Consider the following 12,859-nt stretch of genomic DNA (forward strand, 5'->3'; position numbering starts at 1 on the left):
GCTTTGGGTTTCGTCCCCATGTTGCCATGGGGGTCCTCACTTTACATTAGGGCCACTTCCCTGCTGGACCTCAGTCCGGAATTACTGAGAAGAGGCTGCCAACAAGGATCTCTCTCTGCAGCAGCCACAGTTGGACCCAGGGTCTGTGACCCCTCTTGGGCTCGGGGTCTCAGACCCCTCTTGTGCCCTAGAGGATGGAATGGTGGTCTCCTCACAGGCAGCCCTCCATCACACCTCCCAGGAGTCAGGTCAAGGAAGAGGACTGAGAAACATGCCCAACCTGGCTGGCATCTCCCAGAAGCTTTAGAAAAAAAGAGAGAAGCTTTGATATGGGCCGGATGAAGGTATGCCCAAAGTGGGTATAACAGAGTGGACCCTGGAGCTTCTTTCTTTTACAACAAAAAGTAGCAGCTTCTCTGAACAGCTGAGCCTTGAGCATGGTCTTCTTCAGCTTTTTTTTTTTTTTTTTTTTTTTTTTGATGGTAAGTCAGTGGCTATCAGGAGACGTGAAGATTTCAGCTCAAAACTGATCTTTCTCTGCCCTGAAGAAGTTTCCTGTAAGAAGTCACCTGTGAGTGGTTGAAGTGAAGGGGCGGGCACCCTTTCAGCAATAACCCAAGCCCTTTCTCCCTCTCCACATCCAATGGACTTCTCTGTTTGTTTAGCATTATGGTGTCTGCCATAACCAGGGCAGCCAAGTTTTTGTTGCACTTGACTTTGTCCAGCCCTACAAGTGAAAACAGCAAGTATTACTATTTTGCTTTCCAGATATGAGGCCACGTTATAATTTTGGATAAGCTTTTGTAAACTGCATCGTGCCCCCACCCCTCCCCCCCCCCAACTCCGGTCGCCTTCAGACCTCTGTGCTTCCCAGGGCTCCCATCCTTCCTCGAGGAAATAATTCTGTCTCCTTTAGGATTCGTTGTAGAGCAGTCCTAACTGAACAAGAATGCAAACCTCTCAAAGATCACTGCAGAGACTCTGTCTTCTACTAACCATCAAAAGGTTTCACCAGTCTTATTTTTGGCAGAAGTGAAATTTTCACTCAGGCAAGATAGCTGTTTAAGCATAAGCTTCTTTAAACTGGCTCTGTGTATGGTCAGATAGGAGATCCTGCTCCTGAAAATCCGCCTAGAAAATAGCATTAGTGAGCAAATTCTTGTAACTGTTCTTTGTGCATCTATAGCCCCTGTCGCTGAGAGATATCTTACATTTTGTGCTTCCCAGTTACGAGTTATCTTAGTCCCATGCGGGGACACATTCGAGTTTTAATGTAAACTCAAATCACTACTCTTTTTTTTAACGCCTTGGGCCAGTTGTCTAAACCATTTATAAGTAAACTGGGATAAAACTGTTCACCTACCTCAGCTAGATATTGTGATAGGTTTATGTTGAAATGGAAGTAGATCAGAATTAAACGTGTTCAACTTTTACTATGAAAAGGTTCAGGTTAAATTCAGGAAAGTCACAAGCAATGATTTTCCTTTGAAGTCTTTTTGGTAACACTAAATTACATATATGTGCCAAAGTTCCCAAATAACCAAATTGCAGTAGAATCCAATGGTATGGTATGTGTTACCTGGTGATTCAGATTTGTGCATCAGGATGTTTGTTTTTTTCTTTTTTTTTACAATGTCTCCTATGTATTTCACATATTACCCTCCTCACCTTTAAATGGTAATTCTACAGCAAATACTAACAGATTGTGTTAGATTTTCTGTCCCATCATGACACATTTTTCCTGACCCTTCACTGACTGGTCGGCTCTTTTTCCCCAGAAGTAAACGAACATTTCATACCTGTATCCATGCTTTAAACATAAATAAATAACCTAAAATAGAGCTTGTGCATCTTTGTTCCCTTGTGACGATACACGCTGACAGCCGTTGTCTTTTCCTTCAGATCAGCTTGTTTGAAATACGATGGCACTTAAAAGGAAGGCCGGCTGGAAGGATACCAATAAAAAGACCAGCTCAGCTTAAAACAATTTGATCTCAACCCAAAATGGACTGCCTTGCAACACAAATAGATAATGGCAAACAGAATATTCTACGTATCAAGACTATTCCCTCCTCCTATCAGAACCCTGGGTCCATCTGAGGCTTGTTGCCTTGTGGGACTGAAAGATTATGATCTCCCCAACATTTATGTGCAGATGAACTCTTTGGAAGAGGGAACAAATTCTGAGTATGAGATGTCCACTCCTTGCTGATTTCTGAAGTGTCAGCTCCAATTTGACCTTGTGCAAAAATTCAGTCAGTGTTGGCTTTGTTTCCCTTTCTGTAAAGGAAAGCTACCCGGCAGCATCAGGTTGCTTCTCTGAAGGCAATGCCTCCGATGAGCTTGTTCTACAAACTAGATATTCGTAAAGGCATATAGGGATGTGTTGTTTGTTTTTACATATAACATGCAATGTTCAGTGACAAGACTTTCCTTTCCTAAACCATATCGAGGATTGTGTGTGGTAGACTTTCTATTAGTCATTCTTATTTTGGCAATATATATAAACCAGTTACATTTTGCACATTAGTGTATTATGAACTATTTGTCCTAAAGTTCAATGTCCAAAGAAAGAATATTCCTTCATCAAAACCCCTTGAGGAAAAACAATGACAGTTTTCCTACTTTATCAAAACGTTACAACCATGTTTATATCCTTCCATACTGCATTAATACAGTTAATGATAGTTTTCTTCTTCTTCCTCTTCTCCTCCTCCTCCTCCTCCCTCTCCTCCTCCTCCTCCCCTTCCTCCTCCACCATCTTCTTCTTCTTTCTTCTTTTCTTCCTCTTCTTATGCAAATTACTTTGTATACATATTCTTAATGTAGTCTGGATAATTGCCCTTATAATTTAATCTCTAAGGGATTATTTATAATATTTGCAAAAATTATGGCAATGTCAAGTTTATGATCTTGATGTAGAGTATAGGACAAAGAATAATGATTAATAACTTCTACTAAGTTTGAGACCTATTATGACTGTTGGTATAAAGTTTTATTTCACTCATAAAACAAGTCACTTCATGTCACTAAAAATTAAGTGCAAATTTCCCAAATTGGGTCTTACCCACATTAATATCAATCTCAAATGGCAGCACTGTTTGGGTGTTTTGTGTTTTATGTTACATGATACAGTCTGTATAAACTATAAATGAACAAAAAATATCCAAGGAAATGGAAATAACTGAATCCATTTTGTCATTTTTTTTCCAAAGACTGTTGAGGACATATGATCTAGTGGTTAAAGTGGAGACCTGGGAAAACTAGAATAAAAGCAAGACCCTATCCTTAGCTGAATGACCAAGACTCAACATGCTTTATTCACCCAATGTAGGAAGATGAGGACACTGCTTCCTTCCTTCCAGGGCACTTGTGAGAAAGTTTTCAGAGCCTAGATCCAGTCCCATACAAACCACTGTCACATCAGAAGACTGTGTACATGGCCCTGTGTATACGCCTTTGGTAATATTCTCTACATTACGATAACACTTGATTTCCTAATGCTATTTCCATGGGTTATTACTCAATGGTTTCTAGATTTCAAAAGTGGAGGTATACATCATATTTCACTAACCTGAAGAAACTATTGTCATTGTTGTATCTGTGTACAAAGGAATGAATGAACAAGCTGCCATATCATGGTTTGAATTTCCATTTGTAGCTGGATTTTGTGAAGTTTAAGACTTTGGTGCTTTCTGTTAAATGATAAAGCTACTCATCTGTAGAGAGGAAGTATCTGAAATTTTATCAGGTAATTACATAAATAAAATATTTTACACAAAGCATTACAATTTATATCAGAAAGAACAGCTCACATCATTTCTCCATCAATATTGGCATATGTAAGAACACTTTTAAAGCTCTCGACAAAATGAGAAACTAAAACATGTTCCTCTCTTCCTGTTAGTCGTTATCTATATATTTTTATTTTAGATAAACAATCTACAGTGTGTTTACTGAAGCTTGCATTGATATTCCCCAATAGTGTTTGCAACTTGAGTTTTATTCCAGCAGCTACACGAAATGAGTCTGCAGCGCAGAGCGGGCAGGCCCCTCTGGAACCTGAGATTATTTGTTCTCTCGCTGTTCTAAAGGTAATTAAGGAGCATTGCATGTTTCTCAATTAATGATTTCTCATTCAACAGGGGATCTTTGATGCTAATTTGTTTTAATCAGGGCAGAGGCTGCTCAAAAACTCTAAACAATTCAGTGAAGAGGAACTAGGAATTTTTAATCAAGTGGAAGAGATTTAAATGCTATGAGGGACATATCCATCATGCGTTTTCAATTCCTGTTCATTTAACTATGTTCTTTTACATTTTATAAACCAATGCGAGAGAATTATTAAATAGAGTTTGTTGTATTACAGATCACTATTTTCCTTATAAATATATATGTATTTGTGTGTGCATGTGTAATGGATGTCGCCTGTTTAAAGCCTACTTATATACAACTTTCATTTCTCTTTCAATATAGAATGTATTTATACATATATCTTACACCCTTATTTATTATATATACTTGTAAGTGTAGACTATGTATATGTAAGAGTATATTTACATATCTATACCAAAAGAACAATGGAAGATATGTTATGAATGAGCATCAGGCTTAAGACTTCCCTTTCACCTCTTGGACAACTACCCTGAGTGGCCATTCATAATCTGAGCTACTGAATCAAATTGCATCATGTACATGAAACACTTATAATCTATGCAGCCATTGCACCTTGGAAAGGCATTACAGTAATGATTAGACCTCAGTTTGTGGAAAAGATGACTTCAGCAGGTGACCGTCTCTTATGAAAGTAAATGTTCAAAGGGGTGAAGTCAGAATCCTGACTTTTTTCCCCAATGATCAGTTTCCGATCATCTGATTCTGATGTCTTTAAATCAAGGCTACTTTGCAGGAATGCCAATCATGTGGAAATGAGGTTGGTTTGGTTTTTCTCCTTTCTCTAACTGAATATAGAAAAAATCGCAAGAAATGCTCGAGAGGCCTCTCTAGTTAAATACTTATTGGTTCACTGTATTGAAATAAGTGGGAAAATGAACTTTTTTTTTTTTGGAAACTAGTGGTTCTCAAACTTTAGAATAAATCAGAATCACCTGGAGGGCTTGTTAAAATGGATTGCTGGGGCCCACTCCTAGAACTTCTGATACAATAGGTCTGGAACGGGGCTCAAGAATTTTCATTTCTAAGAAGTTCTTGGGTGATGCTGAGGCGGAGGCTGGTGACCCCATTTTGAGAACTCTGGTTATAAACAAATAAAACAGAATGAGATGGCTATGGTTTGAATGCAGCCCTGAGCAATGATGCACTCCTCCTGTATTTTTTCACAAGTTGTCTGCCAGGAAGCAGGCAGGCCTCGTGTGTGTCTGAAGTGGCCTCTGGGTGAATTTCCAGACCAGTTGGGCAGGGACTAAGTGCTGGACTTGGTCAAGGGGATGACATTCGGACATTCATTTTAATTCATGGAAATCCCCTGGAGGGCTTTGCTGGAGTTACAAACATTTGAAAACAAACTTTTGAATGGAAATAACGATCTAGTGTACCTGTGCTAATGGGCACTGCCAGAAGCCAAGCCGGCTTGTGAAAAGACCAAGATGCCATGTTTTGCACCCCTGCCGATAAGAAGCATGATCTGGGGTTCTGTCTGGCATCTGTGTGTTTTGTTTTTTTTTTAATTTTTTTCAACGTTTATTTTTATTTTTGGGACAGAGAGAGACAGAGCATGAACGGGGGAGGGGCAGAGAGAGAGGGAGACACAGAATCGGAAACAGGCTCCAGGCTCTGAGCCATCAGCCCAGAGCCCGACACGGGGCTCGAACTCATGGACCGCGAGATCGTGACCTGGCTGAAGTCGGATGCTTAACCGACTGCGCCACCCAGGCGCCCCCTGGCATCTGTGTTTTTAATAAGGGTTCCAATTAACTCAACAGACAAGTTTGGGGGAACTCTACTTAGAGACCCAATTCTTCTCCTTTAGAACTATTTTTCATAGTGCTACTAAAATTGTCTATAGAGACTTTGGAGGGAAGCCCATTCATGAAGCCTCGGTCTGGGACACCCACTGCATAGGCTGACCTCATTTGCTTAGCAGTTTCTGACATGGGCCATAATTGTGTTGGTGGGCAAATGAATTAGCTCATGTGTCTCTCAGCCATATAATTACCAGACATAGTGTGGTAAGTTCAATTGCGATTTTCATTGACTCTGTCAATACTGTGGGTTTTTTCTGACCCCCATATCATAAGGCGGTTTGGGGGTAGGGAACTAGTTTCTGATGTTTAAGTATAAATGGTTATTTAATTGTATTTACATTTGCCCTTATATTAATTAGTGGTCATGGAATTTAATGCTTGAAGATGATCTTGTTTTGAAATACATCTTCTGAAAGTTCAAATAGTTAATAGCACCTACTATGTACCAGGCACGATGCATGTTACTTAATTCTCCTACAATCAGTAAGAAAGGAATATTGGAATCCCTGTTTTACAGATGAGAAAACTGAGGCTTACAGCATCAACCTGACTAAGCTCAAGTGGCAGATTTGGGAAAGAATCTAGCACAGTGTGCTGCTCCCCCAAACCTGCCGGGGGACTAACTCACAACAAGACAATGGCGGGAAGAATGAAGTCAGAAACTCCGGCCATCATTCCCTTACCATACTATCTAATGACAGAAACACTTCTAACTGAAGGGACATATCTCCTATTCTAATGAGCAATCTAATCTTTTGAAGTTATCATGGTTGTCCCATGTAAAGAAAATGAGATCTGCCTGCTTCAGGCGATCTCAGACTTTCAGATGCCCGTGACCTGTTGTGCCCGTGAGTCAGCCTAGTTAATCACACAATCGTCCTGCGTGTTCATGGGCTGGCTTCAGACCTAATCATGTCATATCATTGGGTCACAAAAGTGCTAGTGATCTAATCGAAAGTGACTTTGCAATTACAAGCTACATCTTGATGTGATCATATTGTCAGTATCCCACTTTGCTTGGACTTATAAATCTCCAGACTGAAGTTGGAATGCTTCTCTAAGCCCAGTGCAAAAAGTCATCAGAGAGTTGGTCAGAGCCCTTGCAGTGTCTTGTCCATGTTGCTACTTAATTTGGACAGTGTTATGCACACCGCTCTCCCCCGCTTCCCCCATACCTTTTACGAAGCAATCTTAAGTGCAATGTTCTGTCTTGCACCCTCGTTTACCAAGCTGTGTTCGAGATTCTAAGCTCCAGTAGAGTAAAACACAGGTTATGATGAGCGATCCCAATTTGCACCAGATCAAATCACATGACAGGGCACTCCAATCCTTTCCTAGATCTCTAGTCCTGTTACCATAAGTACAGTCTAAGTTGGGAAATCTTTTCTTTACACAATTTCTTTACACACAGGTTCCACAATAACAGAAAGTGACACACAGCACTCTTTAACTGGAGCATGTTCATGAGACTAGTCAAGTTCCTTCTCTTTTCCTCAGTCTCAGTTTCCCATGTGTCTGGTGTAGACCCATCTCAGGACATGCTGGCTGGTTCTCCCTGATTCTTACCCGGTGACAATGCTACTGTGCTTACCTGGGTTGCTCTGCCTTAGATTTTTAAGAAATCAGCTCGAAAAAGGCTGTTAGAACCCATCAGGTTACCCCAGCTCCACAAGAAACACATGTCCTAAAATGGCACACAAATCTTCATAGGCATTTGACCCCTGTAGGGTCAAAGTTTTCATTCGATGATTCTGCACTGCTTTGGTTACACTTGAATTCTCAGGGTAGCATATTGAGATAAATGGGTACAGTAGCCTTCTTGCCCATTTTCTTAATCTTTTCTCATGGAGATCCTTTGAACCGTACATTCTTCAAATATTCTTTATTCCCCACCATCCAAACACTAAATTCTTATTTTTTTCCTTGAAGCTTAATTTCTACCCAAAGGACAGTGGATTGTGACTTCGCCGTTTGAGCTGTGTGTCGAACCTTCGTTGCCTCTAAGGGGACCTTATGAAATACATTCTTTCTACTCAGAAGATAAAATGCAATGTAGAGAATTAATAAATTATTTGGGCATCAAAAGATTCTATATAAAGAACTGCTAGTTAACAGCAACAGGAATGTTAATGTTTTTTTAAGTCTCCTAAAAAGATCATTGGAAATATTTTTGTGGCAGCCGACTTTCAGAAAGAACATGGCAATTATCCCATGGTTCTATTGAAGGGGAACTATCATTCTCTATTCAGGGCCAAAATAAATGGAAATTCTCCGTCAAGCGTGGCCCTAACAGTTTAGAAAGAAGCAAGTACTAGGTAACTAGCTGGAGTGTTTATATGCAACATGCAGATGTATGACCTAGATACATCTCTAAAAATTAATTTAACGGCGCTGCACTGGGCCCAGCTAATACTCTAACAAGTTTGTTTTTTTTTTCTTTTCTTTAATGATGAGCATAAACCCTGAAGGCATTGTGTTTGATAGAAACGACAGCTCTGCAAGATGCAGGCTCCTCCAAGAGTGAGTGTGCTGACTCAGAAAATAGAAGGACGGTGTCGGATGGGAGGGGGGTTGTCAGACAAATTGGTAACCTTCTAGATTCAAAGTTATGTAGCTAATCAGTGCTACAGGCATACTTTACCCGTATCCTGAACGAGGTGGTTTGTTTCTTAGAAGAAAAATCAGGATAGAACTTAAAAACGCCATTATGAAACGTCCCAGGTCTTCTCCTTCAGTTGTTTGACATATTTCAAGTCCCATTATCATCTGAATAAAGGAGTTAATTTTTCCTTCTTCATTCTTTCTCCCTTCTCACCACCGCCCCCCCCCCCCAAAGTCAAGAAAAGCCATCATGTTCCTGAAACCACACAGGACATGAATATCTTTGTCTTTCATATACGCTTAGAAATAAAATTGCAGATGTTTGTGTATTTCTAAGGTATTGCATAATTAACTCTGCTATCAATGAGGGAATTGAAACAATTCAACAGGAAAAATAGGTATTTATATCTTTTTGCCTGGGATTTTCTTTAAAGTGGCTTAAGTCACACTCAGGATTAATTAATCCTGTGGTTGATTGCTGTGATGCATGGGGCCAAGGGGGCACTGGCTGATGTGCAAAGTGTGTGCATGAGATGTGGTGTTATCCAGACCAAGCATACCGAGAAGGACACGCACGAAGTATCTAAAACAGGGCTTTTAGATCTTTCAGATAAAAGGAGGAAGTGAGACTTAAGTGGTTTAGCAGTTCAGTGTCAGCATCAGAATCCTAATTATTACAGGTAGGATTTACCCAATTCAGGTATCATTATACTTAAAGAGAATTTTGAATTTGTGACTTATAATGAAATAAGATAGTGAAAGGGTTCTTGAGACTGTGTTACAAACTCAGGACTGAGAATAATAGGCACACTTACCATATAGGAACTCTGCACGGAGATGCACAGCAATAAGGTGCCATGCGGTGGGGCTCAGATGGCTATTTAAAGTTGCTCCTTACTATGAAGAACTGGGGGTCCTTAGTTTCCTTCTAGTGGTTGCATCTGGACTCCGGTTCTCTGTGCTTTGTCCCTGTTGTGTTGGTTCCTTCTGAGGATCCTGTGTTTGTTTTACATCAGTCAGGTGTATTCAACTACAAATAATAGACAACTTGAATACCAGTGGATTAAACCATAAGGAGTTCATGTCTCATGTAGCAAGAAAATCTGTCAGTACAAGTCTGTTTTGATGGCCCAAAGACGTTCCTGTCCTCCCCCTCCTCAGTGAATACGCTTTTACTTCAAGTGCATCCCTCTTGGTCATAAGATAGCTGCTACAGCTCAGGACCTCACCTCTGCATATGGCATTTCACACAGCAGGAAATGGGAAGAAAAGGGGCAATTTTAGGCAGAATATTTTGTGTTCTCTTTACAATTCTCTTATCTCTCTCTGCCCTTCAGCACATCTTCTCTTAGCTTTCTCTGGCTAAGACTGGGTCACATAATTACTCTGAACCAATCCTTGGCAAGGAACAATGTGATTGCTGTGATTGGTTTAGACCCTCTCTACTCCAGGTGGATCCAAAGGGAAGCACGTCCATAGCTTTGGGGAGCTTGTTAGAATTGCAGAGTCTCAGACCCACCCCAGACCTCCTGAGTCTGACTCTGCATTTAACAAGAGCCCCCCTGGTGGTCAGGTGGACGTGGAATTGTGAGATGCTCCAACTTGAGACCAATGATGATTCATTGAAGCTGGGTACCCCACTGAAGCTGGGTACGTTGCAACTTAGGAAAATCGGGATTATGCTAGCAAGAAAGGTGGGAATGGCTTTTGGGTAGGCAACCATTAATGTCTACCACAATCTTGTACTCCTTCGTCTCTTATACTGGGATTGTCATCACTTTTTTGGTGACTATCACTTTCTCTCCAAAAAGCTCTGCAAAATGCTGTCTGATAACGTTACATGCTAACCCAGCAAATGGGTTGGTCCACTGGAGTGGCCCTGCAGCTCTCTTCCTTGTCTTCTGGATCATGTCAATATTCTCCTCGAGTCCTCAGGCAAATGGTACATGTGTCATCCCACTTCTCTTTGGCAGGAAAGATCACTTCCTGAGTAGGGTCCAAGCTCAAAGTGGTCTCAAGGTAGGCTGAATAATGACTCCCAAAGGGATCCAAGTGCTAATCCCTGAAACCTGTGTGTGTTATTGGGCAAAAGAGACTTTACAGATTTGATGGAGGCAAGGATTTTGAGATGGGAAGGTGATCTGGATTATCCAGCTGGACCCTAAATGTAATCACAAGTGTCCTGATAAGAGTAAGGCAAAGGGAGGGTTGACTTCAGAGAAAGGTGACCTGGCAGCAGAAGCAAGGAGTGATGTGATGCCACTACTCACTAAGAACGACCAGCAAACACCAGAGCTGGGACAGGCAAGGAACAGATCCCCCTCTAGAGCATCCGGAAAGAAGCTGCACTGCCAACAACTGGACTTTACCCTAGAAGACTCATTTCTGGACTTCCGGCCTCCAGAGCTGTAAAAAAAAATACACTCCTGCCGTTTTGGGCCACTAGTTTGTGGTAGTTTGTTCTAGCAGCCACAGGAAGTGGATACTCCTCTCACAGCCCCTGTCATGCCCTTTAAATCCAGATATGTTACCTTTTCAGTATTTTAATGTAGCTTACAGATGGGATTACAGATTAATTTTTACAGCACACTCACATACTGTTAAAATAAGATCCTGGTAAAAAATTTTAAAAAAAAAAGGCGCCTGGGTGGCGCAGTCGGTTAAGCGTCTGACTTCAGCCAGGTCACGATCTCGCGGTCTGTGAGTTCGAGCCCCGCGTCGGGCTCTGGGCTGATGGCTCAGAGCCTGGAGCCTGTTTCCGATTCTGTGTCTCCCTCTCTCGCTGCCCCTCCCCCGTTCATGCTCTGTCTCTCTCTGTCCCAAAAATAAATAAACGTTGAAAAAAAAAAATTTAAAAAAAAAAAAAAATAAAATAAAATAAGATCCTGGTTGGGTCAGGATAAGAAATTAGACTCTAGGAAGCCTAGAGAGGCAAATTACCTGCCTATCATAGATTCAGGTCCTTGGTCACCATCATCATCTTGCCCCCAGCAGCAGGCGGAAGGAAGAGAGGGAAGGAGGGCCAAAGATTAGCCGCACCCCTCTCCCCCACACCCTCAATACACACACACATCTTGGCAGCTCATAGAGTAGAAAAAAAGCCCACTCCATTCTATAGTGAGCCCAGTAAATTGCACTCGTCTCCACCAAAACCATTTGACAGGACAATAAAGACTGAGAAAGGTCAAAAGCTAAGGCTGTGAGGAGACTAAACATGCCACTGAAATGAATAAAGGGTGGCCATTAGCAGCCGTGCAGATGCATGAGATGGATCTGGAAAAGACTTGGAAGGGACAGGGAGGTCTCACGCAGAGCCGGGACCCGAGGGGCAGAGGCCACAGGCCTGTGGGGGCAGCCACAATCCTGCAGACGGTGGGGCCTGACCTCCAGCAGGGAGAAGGGGCCTCTCCTGGCGTTGGCACGTCTGTGCTGCGGGAGGCTTTTAAAGAAGCTCTTTGGACAGTGTTCATCTCAGGCCATTGGGATGGAGACGGATGAGGGTCTGAAGTGAGGCAGACTAATGTGAGGAATCACTGTTTTCACTGCTGGCAAGGAGGGGGAAGAGGCTGTCACAGTCTTGCAAGCACAGCATTTTCTCAGAAATGAGCTCTCAGCCCTGAAGTCTGTCTGCTTCCAAACTCCCTGTGCTGCTAAATGTCGCTAATAACGCGGCGCCCACCTTGGCCACCATTCCACTGCCGGAAGTCGTGGTGCTCAGGAGCCATCTTGTCCACTGCAGGTTCTGCTGGGCACAGAGCCTCTCTCCTCAGGCCTGGCCCCTTTGTTTGGAAAGAGACAGCTTACTTTTCAGTGCCGGCCCCCTTGCAGCCATTGCTGAGCCTTATGGTATAAACTTTCATCAATAGAAAGGACTCATATGTGACATTAACTGGGTGGGGTTCCATTTTTGTTTTTGTTTTCTGGGCTTTGTCCTTGAAATCCCTCTGTTGGCATCATCTTGTGGTGCATCTTCCTAAATAAAACAGATCATCAAAAAAAGTAGACCTTGGCTCTTGGCCCCCAAAGAAAGAAGAATCAAGTGAAATGCAAAAAGAAAATACATTAGTATACAGTTCTGGATTTTGAGACTCTTATGGCCCAGGGTCTAGTGCTCAACAGGTTTGACAGAATATTTAGCCAATGGGCCCCTGCCCTTAGATGTCCCTAGCCGTGGAGAGGGGCCATGATAGAAGCCTACCTGGAAGACAGAGAGAAGCTATAGAAGAAACAACTAGACATAGAGTTGAAGCCCTTGCCCTTCTAGATTAAAAGAA

This window comes from Leopardus geoffroyi, chromosome D2 (genome assembly GCF_018350155.1).
Source record: "Leopardus geoffroyi isolate Oge1 chromosome D2, O.geoffroyi_Oge1_pat1.0, whole genome shotgun sequence".
NCBI classification, from domain to species: domain Eukaryota; kingdom Metazoa; phylum Chordata; class Mammalia; order Carnivora; family Felidae; genus Leopardus; species Leopardus geoffroyi.